The following is a 26,659-nucleotide window of genomic DNA, read 5'->3' on the forward strand; positions in this document are numbered from 1 at the left end:
GATCCTACTCACCCTCTGGTGTTAGTTTATTTTTTCTGCCCTCTCCAGCCTCTACCTGGATCAGAGTCCTCTTGACTGTGCCCATGGCATTCCACATATGCAACATCCCACACTCCGTTATAGAAGTGCTTGCCAATGTGTCTGCATCTTCCACTGAAATATAAGCTCTATTAGGAGGGGGATTTTGTCTTTTGGGCTCACCATTCTATCCCCAGAGCTGAAAGATCTTTTTCACTCTAGGGTCTCCACTAATTCACATGGTTTCTTTGTGAGTAGCCAGATGCTTTTGCACAGTCTACATACTGCACAATCGCACATGGCAGACCTGCCTGGGATAACATATTTGCTCAATAAATATCTGGTGAATTAATTTTAATTATCTCTAGTTTCAATATTTGCTCATCAATAGCTTTATTGCCGATCCCCTTTTTCTTTAAAAACTTTCTCTTTACTGTCTTAGAACATCCTTGAATAATTAATTTCTCTGAAGATGATTGAACTACCATATTTCCAAACAACAAACTCAGGCTTGCAATATAACTTCATTTGGGAAAGCACACAACTCACTCCTTCTCACCAAGATGTCTTCTCTGGCCTACCGAAAGAGGACATGTGTCCTTTATTTGAAATTTGACTCTAACATCAGTTCGTTGAAGGAGTAAGTGGATAGTATAGGAGTGGACACAACTGGAATCATGACTGTCTGTTCTGTAGACAGCAGACCCTGAACTTCATCTACTCCAAAGCTTAGAGGGATTTGGAAGCATGAAGTTTACGATCACTACTATGCAATTCGATCCTCATTGTTCCTTTCATCAAAGCTCATCCTTGAGACTAATCCACTGTGTGGAATTCAGATTCACCTCCTTCCCCCTGAGACCCAAGGGTTCTGCTTCCCTCTGGGAGAAGACCTTCTCCGCGGGCAGAGAACCTTTAAATAATCAAGGAAATAAGCCATTTGAGCACAAAGGCTTTTCCTTCCACAGTGTTGAAAGAATTGTGAAAATGCCACTTTTTTCATAATTAAGGCTCTTTAAAATACCAAGATATTTATTTTGAATGCTTTGTCCTTCCTTCCATCACAACAGAGCCCTGCACTGTAATGAGAGCATGGTGCCTGACACACACCACAGACTAAGAGCAGCTCTCTGCCAGCCCCTGGTTGGACCTGTTTTAGACCCTCTCTGGGAGACGCTTCAAATCTGGAGAGATTGCACTGGTGAAGTATTTCTGGAACTGTGTTTAGAAAACAAGAAGAAAGAATTTAAGTGTCACAGGAAGAGAATCTGGACTTAAATCTGTATCCTCTTCAAGGATTCTTTCCGAGGCTCTTTGTATTCCTTCCTGAAATATTTATATGAGCAAATATCTTGACTTACCATGAAGAAAGTCTGGGATACATAGTCAAACAAAATCGTCTCTAAAAGAAGATAAAAGCTCCCAATGGAAACTGGGGTGGCCAGCTGCCGTTCAACATTTAGATATGTTAACAGCAGTAAGTAAATATTAGTGAAAGCAGTTTCTTCATTGACTCCAAGAGCTGGGTAAATACATGGTCATGGAAATAATTCTCCAAAGAGCAGAGTTAAAAATTGGTGTTACAAAGACTGAGGACAACTCTTTCACGTGGTGCCTAAAGCAGGAACAAGCCTCTGAAGTTGTCCAGGAAATTCACTCTTCCTTTTATGCACTTAGCTTGTTGTTAAAAACAAATCAAAAAAATGGCTTTATTAAAGTATAATCAACATACAATAAATTGCACATATTTAATGTATATAATTTGACGAGTTTCAACATATGTATATACCCATGAAACCGTCACCACAACCAAGGTAATAGATGTATCTAACACCTCTGAAGTTTCCTTCTGTCTCTGTGGATTTTTTTTCATAAGAATACTTAACACGAGAGCCACACTTTAAAATTTTTAAGTGCATAATACATAGTGATGACTTAGGTGCTATGCTGGACATCAGATCATTAGAACTATCCATCTTGCATAACTGAAACTTTAGAACAGTTGAACAACTCCTCGTTTGCCCCTCTCCCCTGGCAAGGTGCCCCTTGTTCCTGGCACCTGATAACCACCATTCCAGTCTGTGCTTCAGTTTGGTTAGTTTAGGTAGTTTATGTGAGTGGAATCATACAGTATGTGTCCTTCTGTGATTGGATTATTTCATTTAGCAAAACGTCCTCCAAGTTCATTCATGTTGTCACAAATGGCTGTATTTCCTTTATTTATTTAAAAAAAATTTTTTTAACGTTTATTTATTATTGAGAGACAGAGTGTGAACAGGGGAGGGGCAGAGAGGGAGGGAGACACAGAATCCAAAGCAGGCCCCAGGCTCCGAGCTGTCAGCACAGAGCCCGACGCGGGGCTCTAACTCACAAACTGCAAGATCACGACCTGAACCGAAGTCACATGCTTAACCGACTGAGCCACCCAGGTGCCCCATATCTCCTTTATTTTTAAGGCTGACTAATATTCCACATTTTCTTTATTCGTTTGTCAGTGATCGCTTAGGCTGTTTCCATAACTTGGCTATTGTGGATAGTACTGTCATGGCATGGGAGTGAAGATATTATTTAGATATCACTTAGAGGCCCTGATTTACATTCTTTGGGGTGTATACTCAAGAGCGGGACTGTCAGATCATATGGTAGTTCCATTTTTAATTTATTGTTTTTAATTTTGTTGTTTTCCATAGTGGCTTAACCATTTTACGTTCCCAAAAAGAGTGTATAAGGGTTCCCTTTTCTCCACATCCTTATCAAAACTTGTATTTTTTTTTTAATAATAACCATCCTAACTGGTGTGGGGTGATATCTCATTGCAGTTTTGATTTGCATTTCCTAGATGATGAGCATCTTTTTACCAGCCGTCTGTTTGTCTTCTTTGGGAAAATGTCTGCTCAATCCATTACCCATTTTTAAACTGGGTTACCTTTTTTTTTTTTTTTTTGCTATTGACTTGTATGAGTTCTTTATATGTTTTGGATAATAACCCATCATGACCTATAGGATTTGTGAGTATTTTCTCTCATTCCAAAAGTTGGCATTTCATTATGTTGATTGTTTCCATTGCTATAAAAAGCTTTTCCGCTTGATTTTTTTTTTGTCATTTTTGTGTTTGTTGCTTGTGTTTTTTGTCACCATATATAAGAAATCATTGCCATAACCAATATTTAAAGAGTGTTTCCCCTATATTTTCTCCTAAAATGTTCATTTTTGGATATTATGTTTGAGTCTTCAATCCATTTTGAGTTGTTTTGTTCATGGTGTAGAATAAAGACCCAATTTCATTCTTTTGCATTTAGATATGCAGCTTTTCCAACACCATTTCTTAAAGACACTATTCTGCTCCGTTGTGTATTCTTAGCACCGTTGTCGAAGATCAGTTGGATTTATTTCTGGGTTTTCTATTACATTCCATTACTCTTGTGTCTATTTTTAGGCCAGCACCATACCTTTTCTATTTCTGTAGCTTTGTAATATTATTTGAAATAATTTTCAGTAGCATCAACGAGACTAAAATGCTTAGGAATAAATTTAACCAGGGAGGTAGAAGATCTATACAGTGAGTACCATAAAACATTGATTAAAGAAATTGAAGACACAAATGAATGGAAAGATATCTCATACTAATGGGTTGGGAAAATGAATAATGTTGAAATGTCTATGCCACCCCCCTCCCCCAAATCTACAGAATGAATGCAATCCCTATCAAAATTCTTGTAACATTTTTCAAAGAAAGAGAAAAATCCTAAAATTCATGTGGAATCACAAAATACCCTGGATAGAGAAAGCAATTTTGGACAAGAAAAGCAAAGCTGTAGTCATCACACTTTCTGATTTTATTTTATATCTTTGAATTGGAGAGCTGTATCCATTTACGTTCAAAGAAATTATTGTTAGGTAAAAAGTCACTATTACCCTTCTGTTATTTTTTTGTCTGATGTGTGGTTCTTTCGTCCTTCCCTCTTTTCCTTTCCTGACATCTTCCTTTGTGATATGTTGATTTTTTTTTAATGTAGTCATATGCTTTGATTCCTTTTGCTTTTTCTTTTGTGTATCTACAGTTGGTATTTTCTTTGTAGTTACCATGAAGCTTTCATTAAACATCTCATAGTTACAACTGTTTATTTTAAGCTGATAACTGAACTTCAATCGCATACAAAGTCTCCCCATGTTTACCCCCCCTTTAACCCTTTATGTTATTGATGTCATACCTACATCTTTTTTTTAATTGAAGTATAATTGAAACATAATATCATATTCATCTCAGGCATACAACAGAGCAATTCAACAGGTGTGTACCACAAATGTAGCCGCCATCCGTTACCATGCAACACTGTTACAATACTGTTGACCATATTCCCTATGCTTTCCCTTTATCCCCCATACTTAACATGTTTTATGCTATACATCCACCGGCAAATTTCTGTAGTTGTAGCTCTTCTTAATTTTTTTGTTTTATCTTTTAACTTATGTATTAGGGTTAAAAGTGGTTTAAATGTCCCCATTATAGTTTTGTATGGATCGTTATGTTTGCCTTTACCAGTGAGGGTGATCTAAAGAGGAAACTGAGTGGCTCGGTCAGTTAAGTGTCCGACTCTTGATTTCAGCTCAGGTCATGGTATCATGGTTTTCAGGATTACGCCCCGCGCTGGGCTCTGTGCTGGCAGCATGGAGCCTGCTTGGGATTCTCTTTCTTTCTGCCCCTCCCCTGCTGTCATTCTCTCTCTCTCTCAAAATAAATAAATAAACATTTTTTAGGAAATAAAGAGGAAATTGAAACAAAGACGGCCAAAAAAAAAAGAAAGAAAGAAAGTAAAGAAAAAGAAAAGTGAAAACTAATAACCATGCAAATCAAACATAAAAGAACTATAGAAGCAATAGCTGGTGTCGGGAATGTCGAGTCTGCCTCCTTTTGAGAGAGTCTGGATGTGCAGCAGAAGGAACTTACTGGAAGTGAACTCATCAACATAAATGAAGAAAGTGGTTGTAATAAAAGAAATAAATAAATAAAGATGTCCCAGAGGAAGCAAAGCTGGCAAAGAAAACCTTCACATGAAAGGAATTCTCAGAGGTGTTTCATGACATTGAAGGCACAGAGAACACAACGTCGAGAGCTGATCCAAGTTTAGAAAGGAGCACAACAATTCAACAAGGCATAGAAAAGATGCTTGCTCCGTGTCCTAAGTTCTACAATGAGAAGAAAGTGAGCACGCTTCAAACTACTCTTGATACATTTTTTTTTTACAAAGAAAACACTTTCATTCTCAGTGTTTCTAATGTTTTACAACAGACATAAGGGAGTTTTTAATGTCTCAGTATAAAATTTTAAAGGCCAAGGAACACTCGTGATTTTTCCTATTGATTATTCAAACCACTTGGCGTGGTTTCCGTTTGCATCTGCAGTGAGGGCTACCTGTATTCAAAGGAATTTCAAAAGCTAGTGGGTGAATAGTAAGTGTGCTTCAACCGTAAAACCCAAACTTAGCTGATGCAGAATGTTGGACATCTTTTTTCGATATATGTCAGAGAAAAGGCTTTAAGTTTCTTTAACCGGCTCCCATGTCCCATGGGGAAAAAGCTGATGGCAGGAGAATAAGAAAGCTCAAGAAGAGGATGAGCTTTGGAGAACCAAGAACTTGAACTAAATATTGGCTCTTTGGCTCATCTAGTCTACAGTCTGCAGTGTCCATTCAATAGCTGAGACTTTTGCCTCATCGGTAAAACGAAGATGGTAAAACCAATGTTACAAGACAGTTCTGCATATAAAAAAATACGTATGTGTGTATACACATATGAAGAACTATTGTGCATAGTGTTTAGCAGATACTAGAAACCCATAAACTGTTGCCTTGTTTTCTCTTTTCTTCAAAAAGAATCAAAACATAAATTATGAAAGTAAAACTCCAGTGGGAATGGTGGAGCCCCTTCCTCACCCAATAAGGAAGGAAGCTACCATTTGTTTTTTTTAACATTTATTTATTTATTTATTTTGAGACAGAGAGAGACAGAGCATGAACGGGGGAGGGTCACAGAGAGGGAGACACAGAATCTGAAACAGGCTCCAGGCTCTGAGCTGTCTGCACAGAGCCTGACACGGGGCTCGAACTCGCCACCCAGGCGCCCCAGGAAGCTACCATTTATTATGGGCTTCGTCAACATCAGGGACTTTGACAGAGATCGTGGTCAGCACGACAGCATGACATGGTGTGACAGAGAACACTCCCCAAGGCAGCCTGCTGCTTTCGATGACTCTGAACTTCCATATACGAACATTGCCAGCTCTGGGTGATTAAGGTTAGTCAGTAGCTAGGATAACCTATAGGGCATCTTGGATTTTCTCATGAAAACTATAAATATCCCAGGGGAAAAAAAATGTTTTAACTCTACAGTTCTTTTCACATCTAATTATTTTCCTGATTCCACATTCATAGAAAATGTACCTTAGTGGGGCACCTGGGAGGCTCAGTCGGTTAAGTATCCCACTTCAGCTTAGGTCACGATCTCACGGTTTGTGGGTTCGATCCCTACGTCGGGCTCTGTGCTGACGACTCAGAGCCTGGAGCCTGCTTCCGATTCTGTGTCTCCCTCTCTGTCTGCCCCTCCCCCCACTCAAGCTCTGTCTCTCTGTCTCTCTGTCTCTCTCTCTCAAAAATAAATAAACATTTAACAATTAAAAAAAAAAGAAAAGAATATGTACCTTAGCCTCTCTGCTTTCTCATTTTGTTTGAATACACTACAAAGAGAATCAAATTTTAATAACTAGTATTATTATGTGTTTACATATAATGAGGCTATCTCTGTGTGTGCACAGATGGCCTAGAATAACTAAACATTATTGCAACCAGTTCTTGTAAACGTGGAGCGTCTCTACTAATTTCATTGATCTTTATCAATAAAATATTGTTACTTTGATATTCATTTTTATAAGAAACTTTTATGCGACACTAGAAATCCGCTAGAATCATAAATTGTTCATGTTTTTGTTTTTTTTTTTGTTTTTTCCAGAGGACAGTGGGTAGAAAGGTTTGGATGGTGAGAACACTTCCTCCTGGAGGTTGAATAAGCAGATTTGGGTAGATAGATTGCCGGGATCTTCGAGAGTTGAGTGGAGAGTCGGCTTTGGAAAGAGACGAGGCCCCTGCCTGTCTTCCCCTCATCTCCTATCTACTCCTCCACGTTGTTCCTCTAACTCTCCTGAGTTAACAGTCTGTTGCCTCATGTATCATGTCTTTGTCTCTGTACCTCAAAGCACGGTAGAGTCCAAGCAAAAGATATGGCAGGCTGGACCACGGTCACAGCAGGGCAGATGGAGAGTATGTTAGTAGAGAAGTTAAAGACCCAGGGGAGCAGATCCTGGTGCCTGGTGTTCCCCATCTAAATACCCCACCGTGACAAGAGAGACCCTTTGCTATCTGCCCCTACGTCCATCTGCCTATCACCGCCTCCCACCGCCAGAGGAGCTGTGAACTTCAGGCCCCTCCGTGCCCTGCAGAATGCGGCTTGTTTTACGTTCACCTCCACGTGGCTCTTCTGGCCTGACCTGACTTCCTTCCCCAACTTGCCTCCTTCGTTTCCCACAGCAAATGGTGCCATGCATGACCTTTCCTATAATAGGATGAAGCATTTTTGCCCAGTTGTCCAAAATGCTCTGGCATATATCTCAGCTCTGAGATAACTGGGTAAAAAGAAGAGTATTGTTTCGCTGTTGGCACCAGAGTTCCGGTTAGGGAAGGCACCATTTTTGTTTAGGAGAACACACTGAAAAGCTACAGCTAACAGAAAATAAGGCCTTGAGAGAAAGCAGGAACGACACAGAGACGGATTAAAAACCTGAGACCCACAAAAAGCAGTATGGAGCTGGGAGAGAAGAGAAGGGGGAGAGATGGGGGGATGGGCAGAAGAGATCCAGAGAATGTGGCAGAAAACATATGTCACCAGACGAAGCAGAGACTTTTACAAAAAGAAGGATCTAATGTTCAATTTAAATTCATCTACTATGTGGTCAGGAGATGCAGGGCCCCCATGCTGTTACTCCGACCTATGTCCAGTGCAAGTTTCCTCTCTGTGACTTCATCAGGTGAGTGGAACTTTTGGCGTGTGAAGGAGACAGATGTGATCCATCATGTGACCAAGACGGAGAGAAAGGCACAGAGATCAAAGAGAAAAAAGAACTCCGAAGAAACTAGGTCACCAGAGTTAGCAAGGAAATTTAGAAAAAGAAACAGAAATAGAAATACCATCCTTCCCCCATTCTATGTCCATGTCTGAACAATGTACCCCACATGAACCATATACCGAGTTATTTCCCCACCTGTAAAATCAGAGGGAGAAACTAGGTGGTCCCTCAGAGCCCCTCCAGCTTTAACATTCTGTGAATCTCAACCTTCCACTGAGCTTGGGAAAACTAATAGAAGTTATGTCCTATTGTAGAAAAATGTTTGGTGCTCCGAATTAACTTGATTAGGCACTGGAGATGACAAAATAATGACAGTCGTTTAACACCTAGGTGAGGGGGAAAAAAACAAATTAAGAGAAGTATTCTCATGGCACCAAACAATGGCTTGTTCAGATCCTTCTGGCAGCAATGTAGCGTCTGTTCTAAAAATTACAACGTGTTTTGAAATTACTGCTTGAGTGCATACACAATGTATGTCATGTATTTATGTAATTATGTTATTAAAACTTTTAGAAAGTCTCCAGTATGTGTGGATGCAAATGTGCCCACATCAACAACAGTATCAATGTCCCATTCTGTCCAACCCTGGCAACTTAAAGATGTTTAACATGGGCTGTCAAGTAGCCATTGATGCTGAGGCCTTAGTCCAATCGATGGATTACAGTGCAATTATTTGGAAGGAAAATATTAAATTGTCTTTGTTTATCTTCCAGAGGCAATTATCTGATTGCGTTTAAGCAGCAACAGTCCCAAAGAGCCACTGCACGGAAGAACGAGCTCGGGTTTGTTGGTCCACCCTACTTAAGTGCTGACAAGTCGGCCTGTTTTGCAACGGAGATACCAAAGCAAGGAGAGAGAAGACGCTGTTGCAATTTCTCAACCAAGCAGATATCGATGTGATGAAGTCAATTTGCTGTTAGTCATATTTTAACTGGCTGCACACAGAACCAGTGGGGTCCGGTGCAGAGTTCCTTAGGAGCCATTTATAAAATGTTTAGCACCATCAGCCGAAGTGAAGCCCATAGAATCTGAAAACAGCCTGAGTTCTAGTGCTGACTCCAACACTTGCTTGTTATATAATATTAGTTGCTTGCTATCTGTCCTTCAGTTTTTTATTGTGTAAAACCAAACTATATGTAATAGCTCCTAACTCTTGAGTTTGTCGTTAGGATTGAATGAATTAATACAGATGAAATATGTAGATCTGTGCCTAGCACACAGCAAGCACTACATAAATGTAAGCTGTGGTTCTGGTTACAAGATTTTGTCATGAGAGATTTAGAACATTATTTAGGAAAGAGATAAGCAGGTGTTCTCGATGATCTATTGGGCTAAAAATTAAGGATTTAAAGACAATATGATGTAATGGTGCGGTGCATACGAGGCACCCGGGAAACTAGAAGGGAGCTACTATGTATTTCTTGTCTACTTTATTCTGGACCCTGGGCTATGCACATTAACCTCTGGCAACTTATGCAAGGTTTCTAACATCCCTAAAACTAGTTATTATTGTCTCCACCTTACGGATGAAGGCATGGAGGACTCACCTCTTAGTAAATGGGCAGTCATGACCAGACTCAGGGCTATAGACTCTACCATTGTGGTTTTGGCACTGGAGCATGGCAAGTCCGCCGATGGCGTGGAGGTTGGGGCTGCTGAGGCCAGGTGTGTGAAGCACAAGTCTTTAGACTCTGTTCTCAGGACCACTCTACACTCATGAAAAAAGTGGTGAGGACCTCAAAGAGCTTTGGTTAATGTGGATTATATCTATCAATGTGATATTAGATATCAGAGCAAAAAAAAAGTGTTAGGGGCACATGGGTGGCTCGTTCAGTTAAGCATCTGACTCTTGATTTCTTTCAGGTCATGATCCCACTGTTCGTGGGATTGAGCCCCATGTCAGACTCTGTGCTGACAGTGCAGGGCCTGCTTGTGACTCTCTCTCCCCTCTCTCTCTCTGCTCCTCCCCTGCTGTGTGCACGCTCTCTGTCTCTCTCAAAATAAATAAACTTTAAAATTTTTAAGAATAAGTTCTAAATTTATTTATTAACTTAAAAATGACAATAAACCTATCACGTATTAACACAAATAATGCATATTTCTGAAAGATAACTGTATTTACCAAAGCAAAAGATATTTGTGAAAAGAGTGGCATTGTTTTATGGTTTTTCGAACCTCCTAATGTCTAAAATATTAGCTGAAAGAAATGATTAGAAAAGTTCAGGCAGATGCTCAGATAAACTTGGTAAGCAAAATGCCTGAGATCATATGATTGGACTAAATATAAAACCTATATTTTAAAGTCTTCTACTTCGGTGGGAGTAAGTACAGGAATAGGCCAACTAAACCCATAAAAACCGTGCCTCATGGGCACTCCCTCAATCTTTTCTGGTCGAGGAATTCCCTTAGGTTTGATCAAAGTCATAGAATTTTAAATTAAGCTCTACTTAAAAATGACTGATGGGAGGGAAACATACCTTCAGAGAAAGCCCCAATGCTGTGTGATATCAGTCTTATGAAAGTTTCTAAACTGCTGGGCAAGAGCAAATGTTATAGTCATGAGTATGTGGAAAGGCCTGGAAAATGAAGAGGGAGACGTGGGAATAAGGTAAGGGAGGGAATAAGATGCCGAGTGGATGACACCAGTGTCTGAACTTGCCTTCCGATTGCCCCAAACCATTCCTTCCAGGTGACTAGGAATATAAACATTTTTGGCACATTCTATCTAACATGAAGAACATTGTTGACATCTGCTTCTTTAGAGTTTATTACTTGAGATACCACTGTACATTTCAAGATACAAAAACGAGATGAGACTGTGTGCAAATAATAGCATTCGTTCTTCTTAACTTGTGCAGGGATCTGTCAACTGGTACAGGACACTTGAACTTACAGATTACTACCTTTCATTCACAGGACGAGTGCTAATAGACAATAAAGTAATATACGATACCGTAAAACCTTGGATTGTGAGGAACTTGTTCTGCGAGTGTTCCCCAAGACAAGCCAACGTTTCTAATAAATTTTAACTCGATAAACAAGGAATGTCTTGCAAAGCGAGTAGTACGTGATCACAACTGAGCCAACGGTTCTTGAAATTCACTTTGGTATACAAGTGCTTTGGATTACAAGCATGCTTCCGGAACGAATTATGCTCGAAAACCAAAGTTTTACCATAACATCATATGATAACAGACAATATTTATTTATTAGAGAAGCAGTTTGGCCAGCGGTTAAAATCATAGGCCCTGAGACAGATCCCTTGAGTTCAATTCCATTTCCGCTGTTTATTACTCCCGTGACCTTGGGTGAGTTCCCTAATCTCTCTGCGCTTCAGTTCCATCTATAAATGGGAATAATAATAGTAATTTCTAATTTATAGGGTCGTTATGAGGATTTGATGAGTTAGTACATGCAAAGTGCTTACAACCAAGCACTCCGAAGAATTTGCTGTCATCGTCATAATCGATACCACCATCATTATTCTGTAGTCTAATGGTTCTTCTTAATTCTGATTTGAAATGTCTCCTCTATTGTACATGCCAAGCCAAGCACACAGTAAAAATTTAAGCAAAAAGACTGCCTTTACAGGAGAAAACATAATCCTCAAAATTTCTGCTCACTTGAGATGCTTCTGACACCCAAGGGAATTTTAGATGAGGTTCCACTGAATTCTTTGGTCTGGAAACCGTACCTGTCAGTAAAGATGAGAGTCTCTTCCAAAAGCTCCTCAGCTCTTCTTCCATGTTTCCATCCCGGAAGACAAAAGATAACAGCAGTCTCCATGTTGAACTATTACCAACGTATGCTCTGTTATAGTGTGTTATCTCCTTTGTTGCATTTTTCATTCCCCCTTTTTTCTCTTCTGCCACAAGCTCCGTGTAACCAAGTAACCCACAGCATAATTTTTTTACATTTCTTGGCAATTTCTCCTTTGACTTCCATTTTCTTGCAAGTTTAAAACAAATGATTATCTGTTGGGATCAACAAAATTCCCCTCAGCATCTCGTCTCCAGGTATGTCCTCATCTTCCTTATGCATCAATACTTATTAAGAATTCACTTGTAGCTCAACTGATTTCAGCAACGTGGAGTTATTTGGTGATTCGGCAGAGGCAGAAGGAATGTGGTTGGCAAATGAAGTCATAGCATGACTTAGCAATTCATTTTTATCACAAAGCAGGATTCCAAAGCTGATATGCATTTCTTACATTCCGGAGAGAGACCCATAGACCCAAGATAAACACCACCACCACCACCAACAACAACAACACAAAGGCCATAAACCAACCAGATGAAGGATTAGCCAGCTAAATGATCATGACTTTACTTCCCAGTGAGTTCAAGGCACAGATTCCTAAAACAGATGATCCTACTCTCTCCCAAACAAAATCTCCATTCATTAGACCCCATCTCTTACGGGTCAGGGGTCCCTTGGAAGCTTCTAAGCACAGTGAGTTAAGAAAGTGTTGGCTTTGTAAGCCAATAGTGCTGTGATGCTTAATAGCCACTACAGTACTTTTCTTTTGAAAGACCTTTCTGGATGAAAACCACCGATATCTGTGGGCTAATCTAAATTGTAAGGTAAGTTAGAAATTGTTAGTTGTTTCACATCAGTAGGAAAAGGTGCCCATTTACTAATTTTGTCTATTTAGTTCACGTTCCAAAAGGAGGATCTTATTTTATAGAAAGAGACTGTATTTTTAAAATGCATCCTCACTTTGCCTTTCCCAGCTGCATTTGGCTGAGATGGCATTTTAAGCCTTTCATTTTTTCCAATATTGAGGGTTTTCTCGGAGGCACTTTTATTTCTAATAAGCTTTTCTATGCCCTCTAGTGGATGTTTTGTTTCTGGCGTTTGAGGCAAGGTAATGTGCAATTAGGGAGTAAAATTTCGCCTGTGGGGGATAAAGGAGTAACTGCTGTGCACTCATTGTAGGATTTGAAGTGGTTTCTGGAGCACCTTCAGAGAACGGGAGATTCTAGAAGACTAGGCTTCACCTCACCTTCCACAAAGACAGGTTGCAAACTTCCAATTTATCTTTCCAACCTCTTTTCCTGTGCTCCCCAACACAGGGCTGTGTGAAATTCTGCCTCACTTGAACTACATTGGATAGTTTATTATAAGAACTGGTTATTTCAGTCTGAAAGTTGACAGAGAAGAGCCTATTTCTGTCCTTAAATTCTGGATCCTGGAGAAGAAGCTTTAAAATTCACTCCTGTGAGAAATGGAAAATGAATTGTGTCCCTTTCTAAGGCCACCGAGGACAGCCACGTGGCATTTTGTGGGGCCTTCTTGTTTTCTGGTCCAGTCCACGTGGTTGGAATCACGCTATTCTCAGGCTCCGGCTTTCAAAAAGCCAAGGTGATTTGAAAAATATGTTCTGAGATGTAACAGCTGCAGCCATGTGGCCAGAGGCAGATTTATTTTACTAGAGCCTCCGGGCCCTCATTGCGCCTTCTGTAAATTTCGATCTCTGGTAATTATTGGAAATGACACCAACTCTTCTTAATTAACCCCTCTGACATAAACAGAAGGTGTGCTTCCTCCGTGAATTTCCTGCAGAGGGCTGCGCGTTGGGATGGAGAAGATTCCATGGCTCGGCTTTCTCATCCCCCATTCGCCAGTACTGAGACTAAAATGACGAGGTGGATTTGTTCGGGCTGGAATTTCTCATCAGTCTGAGAAGAAATGCCATCCGCTGCTGATCCAGGGGTGGAAGAAAGGGCCAGTTCTAAACAGGGAGGCAGTACGGGACGTCACAAACGTGTCCAGGGCAACCGAGGTGTGGCCGTTCTCTTTTCCATTGTTCTTACACCATATTTTCAAAAAAGTGCTGTTTTAAATGTTTGTACTGTGAGATAGATCACACACACACACACACACACACACACACAGTTTACTATTGGATAATGAGAAAACAAGAACCCTCGCACCCACTACCCTTACGAGGCAATGTCAGTCTGTTGGATAAATCAGTGTGTAAATGTTTGTCCCTAACAGCACCGTAAGAGAATTCACTTCTCTCCATCTCCTCACTGATACTTCGCTTTGCCCAACCTTTAAACACTCACCCAACCTGACGGGTGCGAAATGGCAGCTCTTTGCACTTCCATTTTGCATTTCCCTAAATTCCAATGAGTGGAAACAGCTTTCCACATACCTGGTGGCCTTTCGTGCTACTTCCAGGAAGTCGCTACCTACGTCTTTTTACTTACTGTTTCTACCGAATTATCTTTTTTATTCACTTGGAAGAGTTTTGCGCGTATTCTGGGTATGTAGGGCCAGCTGTTTCTACAGCAAGTATCTTCAGAGACAGCCTCGAAAGACAGTTGAGGCTTGTCGTTTTGCTCTCTTCATGGTGTATTTGGATGAATAGAAGCTCTTAATTTTTTACATAGTTGAATTTATCAATATATTTACGGTTTGTAACTTTTCGTGGCTTGTGTAAAAATCCTTTCCTTTTCGGGTGTTTAAAGACAGGCTCCTTTACCTTCGAAAGTGTTACCGTATTATCTTTGATACTTGTCGCAAAGAAAGCTCACGGTCTGGCAGCTCCCCCTAACTCATGCCCCTCCCCCCTTCCCGAAGGTAGCTACCGTGGGAAAGCGTCTGCTCAGTTGGCAATTAGTTGACCCACCTTTGCATGGAGATGGGGCCACATGACCCGCTCTTGACGATGGAATATGTGTAGAAGTGATATGGCACTGTTGCAAGAAGTGCATGCCTTCTCTCTTTCCTTATCCAATCAGATGCAGGGACTCTGGGATCCTGGGACTTGTTGAGGCCACAGATAGAAGGCACAGAAACGCTTGAATCCCTGCACATAGGTAAATAGCCTGCCAGCCAGGAACACCTATGTTGGGCAGTCACTTGTGCAAGAAAAGGACCTCTGTTGCGTGAATCACCATATTTGGGGACTATTTTGTTTCATCAGCTAACATTTATTACCCTAACCAGTATGGGAATTGCTATCTTGAAGTGGGAATCCCCCCGCCCCTTAATAAACTGTAAAATGTGTAGCATTGAGGTAATAGGTGGGTGGCAGGCAGCAAGGAAAACAATAAAACCAGACTGAAATACGGAGAGCTCTATTCCCTGGTAGCATAAAACGTGGCCTGCTGTAATCTTGAAAGCGTATCTGATGCCTAGTAAATGTGTGGATTTGCAAGCAGTAATTGGAAGGAGCTAGAAATGTTGGTGTGTTGGTTTCTTCTTATAGCGAAGTGCGAAAAACAAAAAGGTGAGTCCCCACAAGAAGTGGCTGGCTCAAGGGCAGAGATGAACGGGAATGGAGAGAGTCCAGGAACTTGCACGTTTGAGGACTGGCAAAACTGTATCTATGCTGTAAAGCAGAATTAGAAGCTATAACAGAAAGGACTTTGAGCAGCAAAGGTCCCGCAGGGGTTCTCAGTTACACGAAGGGGTTCGGCTCTGTGGCCAAGTTTGCATTAAGGTTCTTTCTTTCCACTTCGAGGTTACTTTGTAACATGGCCTCGAGATACCTGTCATTGCATTTGAGAGAGTCAACCGTGGGGGGTGAGGAGTAGAAAGTAAAGATACACGTCAAAGAATTCTATCCAGGGAAGAACTAATGTGGTTATTCATACATGGGATTTACTGGAAGCAAATAGATGAGGAATCTAGGAAGTATCTGTGGAAACATCTTGCTAAATAAACTAAAGCCTGGTTTTAAAAAGCCTGCAATGGGGCGCCTGGGTGGCTCGGTCGGTTAAGCGTCCGACTTCGACTCGGGTCATGATCTCACGGTCCGTGAGTTCGAGCCCCGCGTCGGGCTCTATGCTGACAGCTCAGAGTCTGGAGCCTGTTTCAGATTCTGTGTCTCCCTCTCTCTCTCTGCCCCTCCCCTGTTCATGCTGTCTCTCTCTGTCTCAAAAATAAATAAATGTTAAAAAAAAAAATTAAAAAGCCTGCAACTATAAAACAGCTCTCACGCCTCCAAACTTGCCCCAGTAGGAAGCTGGCAGTGAACATGAAGCACCCTCAAGGAGTACGTATTCCTCCAGCCCATTTCAGATGGGGCCTTAGGACTGTGGTTCTCCCAAAGTGTGGTCCCCAAACCAACAGTTTCATCGTCACCCAGGAATCTGTTAGAAATGTAAATTATCCCAACTCACTGAATCAGAGGTTCTAAGAATGGTGCCTAGCAATTTGTATTGTAACAAGCCATCCGGGGAATTCTGATGCTTGCTAAATCTTAAAACCCCTGCCTTAGAGGAGAAAGAATCAGGAAAAATCTCCCGGAGGATGGGGAACAGTGAAAAGGAAGTTTCTTCTAGAGAACAGAATTGAGTCTATTCCGGAACATCACAGCCAGGGAAGAGGGTTTTCACAATGTCTACATGGCAGGGGTTCAACATTCCCATGACTATTGTCTTCTTCCATTTCTTTTCTCTGAAGGAGCTTTTACATTAATATTATCTTTACTTTGTTCTGTATTGAGGTGGGGATGGCCAGCAGAAAACCAGTCTTTTAACTCCTAAATAGCCAGATAATGAGGCTTTTACAACCAAACAATTTGGAGAGAACTGTGATCGGTTATTGCTGATGGAATGTGAGAAAGGTGAGAAGATTCGGGGGGCACGCGGGTGGCAGTGGGGTGGCAGTTGGTTAAGCATCAGACTCTCGATTTGGGCTCAGGTCATGAGCCTACATTTTGTGGGACTGAGCAGGCTCTCAGCACAGAGACTGCTTGGGATTCTCTCTCTCCCTCTCTCTGTCCCTCCACCCGTTCACACACACACTCTTTCTTTCTCTCTCTCTCTCTTTCTCTCTCTCTCCCTCCCTCAAAATAAATAAATAAACATTAAAAAAGAAGAAGATTCTGAGGCCCTGGGCAGTGGAGGCCTCACGAGGTGAAAAGTCTTTCGGTCCATGAATCACTGCATGGACAAAAGCTGCCTTCTGACCAGGAACATCACTGATTTTTTTAATGAGTATCAAACTTGTATTGTCTTAAGACAATTTCTAGTTCTGTTTCCTTCATGGTTATAATCTGTTGCATTTTTCATTTTTTTACAAGTTCGTAACTTGTTTTTATGTCTTAGATGTGTCTCTTTAAAAGGCCATATGTTATATTAAATTAAAGGGTCGTCTGAAAGCTTTGCTCTTTTTAACTGGGATATTTAGTCTTTTCACATTTAGTGTGATTACTGACATATTTGTGTTTGTTTTTCCATCTCATTGTATGGCTTCTGTTTGTCCCACTTTTCTGTTTCTTTTTCCCTCTTCTTTCTTGATTTCATTTAAATTTTATTTATTTATTTATTTATTTATTTATTTACTGGCTGGTTGACTGACTTATCTTTTATACCTGCCATGTGACAGAATTGGATTCATCACAATCCTTGGCCTATGACAGATTCTCATCACCATTCTATGCAAAGCCTTCCTTCGTATGATCCATTTGTTTGCATGCTAAGTACTACGATAAACACGTGTGACCTAATTGTGCGACTGTTTTTGCTTTTTCCCCCATTCTCTTTTCCATCTCCTTCTGAAAATCTGCTCATGTATATGTGAAGCCTCCTCAGTCTTCAATCCAGGGCCCTTTTACACTTTTCATTTTCTGGTTTCTTTGGGTTTCTTTGGTATCATTCCAGATAGTTTCTTTCTTATCTCGTTTCCAACTCCTTAATGGTCTTTTTTGCTGTATCTAATCCCCTATTTTACCAATCCATTAATATTTTTTTATAGCGACTTACATTTGTTATTTCCGGAAGTCTTGTTTTCCTAAATTTGCTTAATCATTTTATAGTCTTATCTTTATCAGCTCACTTCTTAGAACTTTCTTAATTTTTTGAACAAAATAAACATTCCATTTTATAATCCATGCCTAATATTCCTCACGTAGGAAAGTCTGACACTCTGATTCTTCTATCCTCCAACTCTGATGTACTTCACCCATTGTGCCTTTTGGTTGGCATTTCTTGTGCTTTCTTTTTAAATGTGTTTCTCATTTCCTTGGAAACTTTACCACCAGGAATTCTTGGAGACCTAGGTGAAAGCTGTGTCCCCTCAGAGAGGTTTTGCATATGTTCTGCCAGTTGCCTGGTGGTACTACCCATCTGGAAATCACTTTAAATGCAATTCTCCACTTGAACTTCAATTTAAACATGCAGATAACAACAAATGTACATGAGGGCTTGATGCTGACTATGATTTCTCAGGGGCAGATTCATTTTCCTTCTGCCCGGTGTCAAAGTAAATACAGGCTATTTCACACACTGCTTCCTTCGGCTTTGTGTCCTTATTTTTCATTCTTCCTAACATGGAGAATGGAGCCCATTAACACGCTGGTTTTCGCAAGATCTCCTATTAGAATCCTTACTTTTTCAAGTTTCCTACATTATGTCCTGTCTCTTATAATTAGGATGACCATGTACCACTCAAGATACTTTTAAGAATAAGAGTGGGTGCTGTTAATAATTACACCAAGGCAACAGGCATTAGCCAGGATATACGATCACCCTACTTATCCAAACACAGATATCAAAACTTAGGCTCAAAAGCACCAGATACTGTTTAGAAAACTGCTGTTTTTGTTGCTTGCTGACCTCTAGTTCCCTAGCTATATATTGTATTTTGTCCTTTGTGGATTTTTTAGCTTCTTACCAGCTCAGTGAGCGTTTTTATAGGTGCTTACGACAATACTTTGTTTAGCCATTTTTGTCGTTTCCAATTGGAAGGTTGCGCAGTAGATTTAATTTAGCATGTTACTAAAAACAAGTCTTTCCCCTCTTCTTCAAAGGCAATACAAAGACTCAGTTTAAGCATGAATTTTTCATATCCAGAAATTGGTCAAATAAGAAGTGGGATTATAAGTAGATATTTCTTATTCTCAGAGAGGCTCCTTTGTGTTGTTGTTCCATATGTCATACCTTCTAGCACATTGCTAGGAGCTGGAAACACAAGTAAATGTGACTGTGTGTTGGAGGAATTAAAATCTCACCAGAGACAAAAAGAATGCACGGACATGGAAGACTGGTAATCCAAATCCTGTGTAATAAAGTGCTCAAAATGCCTCATGAATAGAAAAGAGAGGTGGGAAGCTTGTTTTCCTAGGCTGGATGGTTGGAGAAAAGTTCTCAAAAACTAAACTTCAGCAGTGCTTTTGTGGATGGCTAAAAATTGAATAGAGGCCTTAACATTGGCTGTGTTTTAATTCTTTAGTATGAATAACATCTGGGTTTGGGGAAGGGGGAAGCTCTATTAGTTAAAATGGACTATGTGAATCAGAAAATGTTTTGCAAGAAGGTACTTTGTTTTTTTTTGATCCAGAGAGCATCATTTGTGATGCACATGTAGATTTTTTTTTTTTTTTGGCTTTCATGGTGTACGATTCAGATATTTATAGTGTTGCCTCTGATAATGAAATAATACTAAGTATTAACTGTGGTATTGATTGTCTCTTATGTGGATTTAAACAGATAAATAGGGCATTTAACCATACACAATTAGCACCTAGGATATTTCTGTGGCTTTGCCATTTAGAACACCCTTCAGAGTTATCAGTGAGAGAGATTTAGATAATTATATATGTTCCTGAAATAATCCCTTTGGATTAAGCTCTTTAGAACATAACTAGGGTAATAATAAACTAAAATGCAAAATGAACTGGATAAACATTTCGCTGAGATTTGGTAAGTAAATGCAGAGTAGCATAAATAATCACCCTAAAAGGTACATATCAATCATGCAGCTAGTTTGCACGATTGTCTATCTTTGGAAGCAGACTTGCTCACTTACTCAGGTTTCTGTCTCCAGGGTGTAGCACAGAACTTTGCACATGGTATAGAGGTTCAGAAGATGCTGGTGTTAGTTAACCTGATTGCATTTAAAACTGATATTGAGTCCTAAACATGAAGGCATTCCTCCATTCTATAAATCCCTTTACTTAACCAGCAGCAATATAAATAAAGACTAAAAAAGATTTTATGCATGTATGTTTTATTTTTCTGTTAATGTTCCTGCAGGGTCTTGTGACTAACCCCCCAAAAATCATTTAGAAGCATTAAGGTAGTGTCAGCGAGCATTTCTAGAAAGAAAAACAGTTCAGGCTACGAGCATATTTTCAAATCACAGGAAAAAAAATGATATGCTACTATATAATCACATAACATATACTCTTAGTTCATATGTGATCACAGAGATAAAATAAGAAGGCAATAGGGCAACTTCAAGGAACTCAGTGGTTTAGGTACACTTAAAAACATCCCACTTTCCTAAAACCTCCCAGAGGCACTCAAGATTACAAAAATCAGAGAATGTTTTACCTGCACTGAAATCAGGAAATAACTCTGGCATCATACTACCAACCTCAGAGACTTTCTTCTAGTTATGAAGCATTTAGAATAAATTGAAAGAAGATGCCAGGAGAACTCTCGGCTCCCCAGTGCAGAGCACACGCCAAGATGTGGCCAGGTAGCAGAGGGCAAGTGGAATAACCCCACTAACCTCCCCCTGCTCAGTAGCCAAGAGTTCTTTGTTGTCTTTTGAACAGTCATTCTTTTAGAACCTCCTGGTCTGTTTCAAAGATGTCTCTGAGAGTATTAATTTATAGGTTTTTTTTGAAATTTTCTTATGCTCCCTACGGTGTTTCTGTTTCCCTGAGTGCTTTTTCCCTGTGTGTTCATTTTGGAGTCTCTGATCCCTACTCCAGGCTTTCATCGGTTACCTTGTTATTTGTGGCTGACCGCTCATTCTGAAGAGGAAGGCGCTGAGAAGCAGGGTTGACGAGGGGGTCAACTTGTAGGCAGCCCCGTGGGTGAGCAGGCTGAGCTATTCCCCAACTGTTAGCATCGAGTATTTTCTCTCCTTTTATGTAAGTCAGGAGAGTGTAGTAGTTCTGCACACAGGCTCTGAAGTCAGATCACCTGGGTGCATGAAGAAAGCCGTTCTTCCACATCAGGAATTTGTATCGGTTATTGCTGTATTTTCATTTCCATAGAGAAGAATGCACGAATCTTCTGCTAGGAAGTGCAAGCACGAGTTGCCCTTGGTAGCAGAGCCACGTCTTTTTATCCAGTACTTGGCACCTCACTTTTCTGCTGCCTTCAGTTTTGTCTATTGTCCCCAAGAAACTTCCTGCTTCAACCTCCCCCGAATGAAGAGCCTTGAATTCTGGTGTGGGAAAGGGACAGTCGTCGGTTTGCACAGGAGAAGGGAGAGTCTCTGGAGATGCCATTGTTTCTTATTCAGGCTTTAAACCAAACCTCCTGTTGTCAGTCCCATTTACAACCATCCCTGAGAGGGAGCTAGTGGTAGTTTAACTCCTAAGCATTTTGCAGTTAACCAGAGTACGTCAGCCTACCTACAGATTCCCCGCATTACCAGCTCTGTTTTTGTCTGGCTTCACCACTCAACCATGGGCTCTCAGCTTCCATACCTTCCAATATCTTTATACTTATGTTCCTGTCATTGCTCTAGTGTCACTTGAGGAGAGGAGGAGACTCACCTCCATGTTTAAATTAAAATCTCCCACATTTTAAGTTTTTTTTAATGTTTATTTGTACTTGACAGAGAGAGAGACAGACAGACAGACAGACAGAGCATGAGGGAGGAAGGGCAGAGAGAGAGAGAGAGGGAGACACAGAATCCGAAGCAGGCTCTAGGCTATCAGCACAGAGCCGACGTGGGGCTCGAACTCACGGACTGCGAGATCATGACCTGAGCCGAAGTCGGATGCTCAACTGACTGAGCCATCCAGGAGCCCCTAAAATCTCCCATGTTTTGTGGAAAGCATTAATGAGAAAGGCAGGAATCCTCCACACGGATACCGCTCCCCAACCTGGTACACGGTACAGTAGAACGTTAGGGAGAGGCTCTCCCACTGTTAGCAACACTAGGACCGGGCGAAACATAGGATCCAATGTTTTCAGGCTGGGACTATAGATGAGGTAATGCTATAAGCCCCACGGTCACCCAGGCTCTCTGTCCAGAAATAATTTCCTGACTGTGGTGCAGAAATCTGAAGTCTAAGCAGAAGACAGCAGTCCTGTGGTCCCGTTGATCTAAGGAGACAGAGGCCAGAGTTTGGCATTGTTGAATCATTTGAAATATTTGGAGCAGAGCACCAAGGACAAAGAAATCATGGGGAGCTTAGGGGCCCCCATGCAGATTTCCTGTGATTCTTGGGTCAAGGGCGATGTTTGCAAGGGAGACTACTTGATATTCACCGGTAAGATGCTGTTATGGCATCAGAGACACCAGTGGTCAAGCAGGGCAAGGGCGTCTGGCCCAACCAGGGAAGAAAAATCTCACTAACACTCCATTAACGCATCTTGCTGAGACGGCAGAAAGCTGTGTCTTAGCTGTAAAGACCATGCCCCAGAGTAAGGTCTATTCTAGACATGCTTTGACAAAAAAAGCCTAAATCCAAGTCTGGACAAGACCAAAGGAGAAACAGAATTTGGCATTTGGGTCCTGCTGTGTTAGAAGGGTATGGAAAACATCATGGACTTTTCACAAATCTGTTCTTTAAAAATTTGTAGAACCGAGTCAACATAATTTTAAAGTGATTAGCAAGTAAATGCTGTGTCTACTAGAGAAAAGTCACCAATCTTCAGAGGACAATAATAGAATCTAGAATCTCTACAATGATGTACTCACAATATCCGGTATTCAGTAAAAAATGATTACACATGCAAAACAGAAAGATGTGTCTCACAGCCAAGAAAAAAAAAAAAAAAAAGCAACCAGAAACCAGCCTCAAGGTCACTTTACATTGTTATTATTGTTACTTGAGTCAGTTGCTCTTTAAGAAACCACTGTGGTCAGCTGTGTAACAGCCTTCCAAAAATGTCCTTGTCCTAATCCCAGGAACCTGTAAATATCCTACATTACACAGAAAAAGGGATTTGAGGATGTGATTCAATTATGGATTTTGAGATGAAGAGATTATCCTGAGTTACCCAGGTGGGCCCAAGGTAATTGCAAGAGATACAATAAAAAGAAGTAGGAGAATCAGAGTTGGGCAGAGGAGATAGTCACCTAGAAGCACAAATCAGAGAGAATTGAAGATGTTGGCTTTGAAGATGGAAGGAGCAGCCATAAACCAAGGAACGAGGTGGCTTCTAGAACTTGGAAAATGCCAGGAAATGGCTTCCTTCTGGAGCCACCAGAAGTAAGGCAAGACAGCCAGTCCCTGCTAGATTTAATAGACAAAGATAATAAAGGAGCTATGTAAATATGCTTGAAGAGTTGAAAGAAAATGACTTATTTAGTGAGTGAGAGGAAATTTCAGAAGTGGAATTAAATAAAAACTTTATAATCAAAAAGTAAAATAACTGAAATAAAAACCTCTCAGGGGAGTCCCTTTGATTCTCTTATGGGCAATTTTTATCAGCCAAGCAAAAACTAATAGACATTCAAGGAGACAGGATCCCATGACCCATAAACACAGGCAAAATGGCAGACAAGAGAAGCAGACCCAATGGTGATATGACATTGGAGCAAATAGATTGAGACTTTAAAATAACTGATTATTCAGTTCTAGAAAATGTAGGGAAAGGGACAAAACAGATCAAAAGACAAAAACAACAACAAAAACTACTTCACAGAAGTGGTAGAATAAAGAGAACCAAAAGTACATTGTATAAATTAAAAAAAAAAAAAAAACAATATCTGAAATCAGGAATTCGATGCATGAGTTTCATAGCACATTATCTATAGTACAAGCCAGGATTAATGAAAGATAAATAGAAAATATTCAGAAGAAAGTGCAGAAAAGGAAATAGAATTGAAAGAAGACAGATCAATGTGCATAACAAATGTAGTTTCTTCCCAGGAACTCGGTAATGAACAGGGCTCTCACCCTTCAGGGATTTTTGCCTTGCTGGCCTTGTATCATCTGATATCATCTGGACTCATTGTATAGTATCAGGTAGATTGTATTGAACGGTGTTCGCTGGGAGGAATTTAAGAATGAAATTAGCACAGGAAGTGAGCATTTAGCCTCAAGTGCTACGTGGCCTTGTCGTTATTAATGCCTTGTTCTCCCTCTTCTCAGAGCTCTCTAGGGGAAAGTGAAAATGCCCTGCCGTAGTCCAAGAAGATACACAGAGGCACTAAGGTGGGTTTGTAGAAGCATGGCGCAACAAGGCCAGCTCGTTCCCCAAGGCTGCAGCTCTAACCCTGTGGGTCACAGCAATGGCCGCTAACCCTGAAGAGTTAAAGAACAAAAATTTGGCCCATACAGAAAGGATACTCTGCCAGTACTTACACTCTGTCTTTTCATGCCTTATTTGTGCCTTCCCAAAGGAGGAGGAGGAGCTAAATGTAATCGGTGGGTCTGTGCTCAGAGTAGCAGGGGAAGAGACAGTTGATGGGTTAAAGATCTTTACAGAAAAGTCGTAACAAATGAAAGCAGAAGGGTGTTAGACTTTTAAAAGTCACCACTGTGAACACCCTAGTGGGTCCAGACAATAAGTAATGATGGGAAAACTATGAAGGGCAAAGGAAGTTGTATCTTTATGATACAAGGATCAGGCCGATACATCCTGAAACCCCTGCTCAATCGTTAAATGGAGAGCAGTCAGGCACTATACCTCCTGAGGTGGAGTCCTGTTTCTGTGAAAAGAAAACAAAGGAGGAAGGAGAGGAGGCAGGGAAAGAGGGTGGGAGGGAAAGAAAGGGAGAGGAGGGAGGGAGCGAGGGTGGGAGAAAAGAATCTACGTCTAATCTAACCTCCAGTTCTCCTTTCTAATTTACACCAAATGCAGGGCATGGAGCCACATGACAAACAGCCGAACGGAATTAAAACGCAATGAAGAAGATTCCACAGGGCAAATGACTCAATCCCTTCAGTAAATAGATGACAATAAATAAAGGAAAGGGGAACTCTAATAGATGAACAGAAATTTGATAGACCTATCAACCACATGTAGTGCATAGACCTTGTCTGGACCCTAATTTGAAAAAGCCAACTGTATAAAGACATGTTTGGGGTAGCCAAGGGAAGGAAAATAAGGATTGGATATTAGATAACATTAAGAAATAATTTTTTATTTTGTTTGGTTTTCTGCTTTTTGAAAGAGATCAACGTTGAAGCATTTATAGGTGAAACTACTATGTTTCCTAGGATTTGCTTTTAAATATTCTAGCAAAAAAAGCAAAAGGGTGGGGGGAATGGATGAAACAAGAATGGCAGGATGTTGGTTACTGGTGACATTCAGTCATGGATATGGGAGGTCATTTTGTTACTTTTTCTACTTCTTTGACCATTTAAATTTCCATGATAGGGGCTCCTGGGTGGTTCAGTCGGTTGAGCGTCTGAATCTTGATTTCGGCTCAGGTCATGATCCCAGGGTCGGGGGGTTGAGCACCATGTCAAGATCCATGCTGAGCATGGAGTCTGCTTGAGATTCTCTCTTGCACACTCTCTCTCTCCCTCTGTCCCTTTCCCCCGCTCACACTCTCTCTCTCTAAAATGAAAATTAAAAAGAAAACATTTTTTAAAAAATTCTATGATCGACAGTTAAAAACAAAGTGGAGGGGTTACCGCGTCGCTAAAGTTTGGAACAGTTTTTTCTAGATTCCCTGCACTCAAGCGCATTGGGCCTGACTTGAACTTAGATTCCTCATATGGTGAGAAGACCCAGCAGCTCCCTCTCTGGCAGACAGAGCTCTGCTCTTTTGTCCCCGTACTTTCTTGGCCTACAACTATGAGACAAGGTCATTCGGGTCCTATTCTAGTCTTGGGAGTATCATCAATCTCTTCTTTTGGCCTCAGTTCCAAACACAATTAGCCCAGAACTCTTTACTTTGGAAAATAAGACTGACCCTTTGAGTCTAATTTAGCTCGGATCTTTGCGATTATATTCTATCAGCAGAACCCTGGAGGACAGACTGTCATCTGCACCTGACCCATACCTGCAGGGAGCAGGGCCAATAAAAGAATAACACAGCTGAGTGAGCGAAGGTATTTTGAGGATAAAGGAATATTATGCATGTTCCCAAACTAAGGTCGGTTATCCAAGGTAATAGAAATGTTAAAAATTTGAGAAAATGGGATTCAGTGGCAGAGTAAAATCCCTAAGACAGCAGAGTAAGGACCAAAGACACAGTGGAAGAATTGAAATCAGAAAGAGAAATGATTTACTGTTCTGTACATTTGTGGGAAGAAGGAAAAGGATAAAAAAGATTCTACAGAGACAGTTGAGACAGACATAAAGGAGATTCGGGTGGCTTTTTTTCTGGTGGGTAAAATCTTTGAAATAAGAAAGAATAGAGACAGAAAGGGGTTTGCGTCCCGGGCTAGAATAACAACAGCTGTGGTACAGAGGCTGACCTGTCCACACTTTGGTGAGGGCGGGACACTGGGGAGATGGGAAAGAGAGCTACCCGGCCTTCAGGTTCCCAACGGGTCTCTGAATGCTGTTTCATGCTGTGCAGCCAACGTGCATGAGGAAGTCAAGCCCTCCAGTCAAACAGCTCGTTCCTTAT

The 26,659-nt window shown here is 40.8% G+C and overlaps 1 long non-coding RNA gene across 1 annotated transcript; it reads left to right on the plus strand.

Annotated features, from left to right (window-relative positions):
* The first annotated feature begins 16,668 nt into the window (after nucleotides 1-16,668).
* On the plus strand, nucleotides 16,669-25,060 carry LOC125934171 (uncharacterized). The gene is made up of 3 exons (XR_007461255.1): nucleotides 16,669-16,778; nucleotides 24,225-24,287; nucleotides 24,937-25,060. It is a non-coding gene; the product is annotated as an uncharacterized LOC125934171 (long non-coding RNA).
* The last annotated feature ends 1,599 nt before the right edge of the window (nucleotides 25,061-26,659 follow it).

Source organism: Panthera uncia (genome assembly GCF_023721935.1).
Source record: "Panthera uncia isolate 11264 chromosome A1 unlocalized genomic scaffold, Puncia_PCG_1.0 HiC_scaffold_16, whole genome shotgun sequence".
In the NCBI taxonomy this organism is placed as follows: Eukaryota; Metazoa; Chordata; class Mammalia; order Carnivora; family Felidae; genus Panthera; species Panthera uncia.